The sequence below is a fragment of the Hevea brasiliensis genome, chromosome 11 (genome assembly GCF_030052815.1).
Source record: "Hevea brasiliensis isolate MT/VB/25A 57/8 chromosome 11, ASM3005281v1, whole genome shotgun sequence".
Taxonomy (NCBI): domain Eukaryota; kingdom Viridiplantae; phylum Streptophyta; class Magnoliopsida; order Malpighiales; family Euphorbiaceae; genus Hevea; species Hevea brasiliensis.
The window spans coordinates 98,870,445-98,874,694 of NC_079503.1; the positions used below are offsets into that span (position 1 = coordinate 98,870,445).

General features: G+C 35.6%; 2 non-coding genes and 1 pseudogene across 2 annotated transcripts; all 3 read left to right on the forward strand.

Moving 5' to 3' along the window:
• Positions 1 to 215: 215 nt before the first annotated feature.
• Positions 216 to 322, forward strand: LOC131171006 (small nucleolar RNA snoR109). Its single transcript, XR_009141765.1, has one exon. It is a non-coding gene; the product is annotated as a small nucleolar RNA snoR109 (small nucleolar RNA).
• Positions 323 to 1,577: 1,255 nt separating this feature from the next.
• On the forward strand, positions 1,578 to 1,684 carry LOC131171002 (small nucleolar RNA snoR109). Its single transcript, XR_009141762.1, has one exon. It is a non-coding gene; the product is annotated as a small nucleolar RNA snoR109 (small nucleolar RNA).
• A 1,482-nt stretch (positions 1,685 to 3,166) lies between these two features.
• On the forward strand, positions 3,167 to 4,050 carry LOC110672849 (alkaline ceramidase-like; annotated as a pseudogene).
• Positions 4,051 to 4,250: the final 200 nt, after the last annotated feature.

The following is a 4,250-nucleotide window of genomic DNA, read 5'->3' on the forward strand; positions in this document are numbered from 1 at the left end:
TTCCCAGTGAAGATGATATATAAACCATCAGTTAGGGCTTTTGGAGACAGTCACCATACGTGTGATGTTTAGAAGGGGCACAGAACTCACTGTATTCATTTTGCATGTTTATTCTTCTTTCCCTGAGCCCATATTTTCTGTATTGCTTAATATCATGACTACATGTACCAAGGGAAGGCATGGGAATCTGTAGCCTTCATCTTGAATTGCCAAAGCAGCTTAGCTATGCTAAATTACGGCTGAGAATTTAACTGGCCAGTTGTTATATGAGAGTTTTTTGAGATCTCCATCAACATGTCTGCTTACTGAGCTTCTCACATTTTTTTTTTAATTATTTGCTGATGAGAAGGGCAAGATGAGAGAAACGGCATAGGATTTAGCCGTTTTAGGTGACCCTTCTCTTACATCAACATTATGTTGGCGCCTTCCAGGCATTTTGCTTTAACCTCCTAGCAGTCTATGTCTATTGGTGACTACATTATCCTTCCAAGTTTCGATTTTATTTTGCAATTTTCAGATTTAGGACATAATTTTAATCTCAATTATTTGTTTCCTTTTTTCTTAAACATTTCTATAGGGATAATGCTAAGGATTTTGCTGATTAATTGCCGACAGTTGCCATAGTCATCTATATAAGAAGCCTTAATTTTTAAAGGCATAGCTTGAGACTGTCTGAAACAATAGTTACTCTGGTTTAAATTCCTCTTTCTGTCATATAGAAGAGGATATTCAAAGATATTTGTGTGTGTGTGTGTGTGTGTTTGTGTGGTCTAACGAACTCCCTTTTGAAGCAACTGCATTTAATGTGTTATGCTTCTTTCTTGCTAGGCATATGAATTAATGCAATTTGTTGATTGTGATCTCATTTTTTTTTGGTTTGGTAAAGTTTCCTCTCAATGTTTCTATTTGATAGATTTTTGGGTTCTTGAAAGCTCTGGTTGTCTCTGTAGGTTTGTATTTTATTGGTTCATGAACCCTGCCAAATCGTAACAAAAGAGATTTGATTGATTATATTCAAAGTTTGGGCACCTGTAGAGTAGGATGGCTGATGGAATATCAAGTTTCTGGGGTCCTGTTACATCCACTGCTGAGTGTTGCAAGAAGAATTTTGCTTATTCTTATTATTTTTTATCTTTTAAGAGATTTAGCACAATTAAGACAACAAATGAGAAATTTTACACTAATTTACCATAAAATTGAAGTTGGCCTCAATTTTTATTCACAAATGAATTCATGGCTGGTGGATTTGAATGTTATGCCAAAGTTCATGGACTTCAAAAGAGAATTTAAGTAATATTTTTTTTCATATCTTAAGATGTGCGACTAAGCACAGCACACTTGGCTTTTCACAGCCAAGATGATATATAAACTGGCAGGTAGGGCTTTTGGAGACCGTTGCTTCTTATATGTGTGTTGTGTGTGTGTGATGTTTAGGAGGGGCAAAGAACTCTTCGTATTCAATTGCACGTCGGTGCTTCTTTCTTTGAGCCCATATTTTTCTGTATTGTTTGATCTGATGGCTACATGTACCAAGGGATAGCATGGGAATCAGTAGCCTTCATTTTGAATTGCCAAAGTGGCTATAGCTATATTAATTATGGCTGAGAAGCTCACTGGCTGGTTGTTGTATGAGATTTCTTTGAGATAATTGTTGACATATCTGCTTACTGAGGTTCTCACATTTTTTTTAATTATTTACTGGTGAGAAGGGAGAGAAGAGGGAAATGGCATAGGATTTTGCCTTTTTAAGAGACCCTTCTCTTACATCAACATTATGAGGGTCACCTTCCAGGCATTCTGCTTTGAGCTTCCAGCAGTCTGCGTCTATCGGTGACTACATTGTCCTTCCAAGTGCCTGTTTTATTTTGCAAATTTCAGACTCAGGACAAAATTTTAATCTAAATGATTTATTTCCTTTTCTTAAACATTTCTATGTGATAAATGCTAAATATTTTGCCTATTGATTGCTGACAGTTTCAGTAAACAAATATAGAAGAAGCCTTAATTTATAAAGGCATAGCTTGTGATTGTCTGAAACAGTAGTTATTGTTGTTTAAATTCCTCTTTCTGTTGGTTTTGATCTTCACCTAACTCATAGAAGAGGATATTCCAAGTTGTGTGAGCGTGCGTGCGTGTGTTGGGGGTTGGGGGTGGTCTAACAAACTCTCTTTTGAAGCAACTGCATGTAATGTGTTCGTGATATCTTTTTTTTTTTTTTTTTGGGTCAAGTTTCCTTTTGATTTTTCTTTCTGATAGATTTTTGGGTTCCTGAAATCTCTGGTTGTCTCTGGAGGTTTGCCTTTTATTGGTTCTGGAACCCCTGCAACATCCCAACAAAACAGTTTTGGTTGATTATATTCAAAGTTTGGGCATACATAGGGTAGGATGGCTGATGGAATATCTAGTTTCTGGGTCCTGTTTCATCCGCTACTGAGTGCTGCGAGAAGAATTACACTTATTCCCTTATATTGAAGAATTTTACAACACAATATCCAATATACCATGCATTCTTTTGGCTCTCGTTGGTCTTATAAATGCGTCAAGGCAACATTTTGAGAAGAAATTTAGTGTTCTTCACATATCTAATATGATACTTGCTTTTGGAAGCATGTTTTTTCATGCCACATTGCAATGTAACTTTCTTATTGGATGATCTTGTACATTACTGAGTTGTTATGCAAACTATTACTTATTGGTGTTCTGCAAAAATTATAACAGCTTGTGTTGTTGGTAGAATGCAAATTAGCATTAGATAAAGAAAAATCAGAAGATAACTCTTTCGTACTAGATATTTTATGCACTTATCAACTGAGCAATACTCTTTTTTATTCACTTTTTGTTGTCCTGCATTTTCATTGAAGCCTTGACAGCATAGCACGAATATCATTTTTTAGTCTTTTGAGAAATGAGAATCTTATTGTAAACTAGTTGTTGTCATCATCAGTTTCTTATGATACTAAAATATGAACTAGAGACAGCTGCATTGAATATAATGTCTAACCTTCAGGATGCATCCTATTCTACACCCAGCTTGCTACCAAACTCAATACACTGCAAATATGTTCTTGTGCATATGTTTATATCATTTTGACTTGGGGTCATAATTGACATTGCCCTCTTTCTCCTTGGAAAAGAAGAAAAAAGAAACCTAGCTTGCTCTTATTCTATGTTATGCCAGCAAGAAAAGAGGTAAGATTTCGAAGCTTGACTTGAAAACAAACAATTGGCAGTTCCTCAGATACTGAACTTACAGACACACACACACACACATATATATATGAGATTCATCCATGGTTATGATGTTTGGAACTTATTTCCAGGCAACAGCAGAGTGATGAGACCCCCATGGTATGGGAGATGCTCTTACATTTACATCCTCTATTCACCAGATTGGTACTATCGTAGCAAGATGCCCACTCTCCTATTCATGTATGGTGCTGTTTTTGCTATTGTTCCATCCAGTGGTACATTTTGAAATAGGCTCCAAGGTGCGCTATGTGATCCTCTGCTTCCTTTGCATCCCCCGAACACACAAGATGCTTCTGCCAAGCTGCTTGCAAAACTGTATGTGGCTACCCTTCTTATTGGTAGTTTGTGTTGGCTTTTTAATCGTTTTTTCTGCAAGAAGATATCAAATTGGCCCATCAACCCACTGGGACATGCTTTCTGGCATGTCCTAATGGGTCTTAATTCCTACTTTGCAAACACTTTCTTGATGTTTTGTCGTGCACAACAACGAGGATGGGCACCAAGGTTGTCCATTTTAGGGGGGATTCTTCTATATGTGAAGATTGGAAAATCAAAAACTCAATCAAAGAAAATGAAATGATGAAGAGTAATTTTTTTTTTTTTTTTGGCTTATAATTGGCGTATATGAGAAGTTCTGGCAAGCGAGGAAAACAATCGGTCAAATTTATTGTTCATCTGGACTGATCTTGAGTGGGGAAATGTAACAACAAAATTTTCATTGTAAAAGTAAGAAATTGTACTATATTTATATGCTTTGCGCATATTGAATATTTATATTTATGTATTAAAAATTTCATAAAAGGAGGAAATCTAAGAGCCAAAGAATAATAGAAGAAATTTAATGCAATTTTAATATTGACTAAACGTTTGAATTTTTTCAATTTTTGTAAACTACTATAAAATTTTTTTAAAAGCTCTAGCCAAATAGGTGGAGTAATTTGCATTCAGTGGGTGTGTAAATTATCATTTTACCAAATTTTTTCCCTTCAATCTCTTTCTTT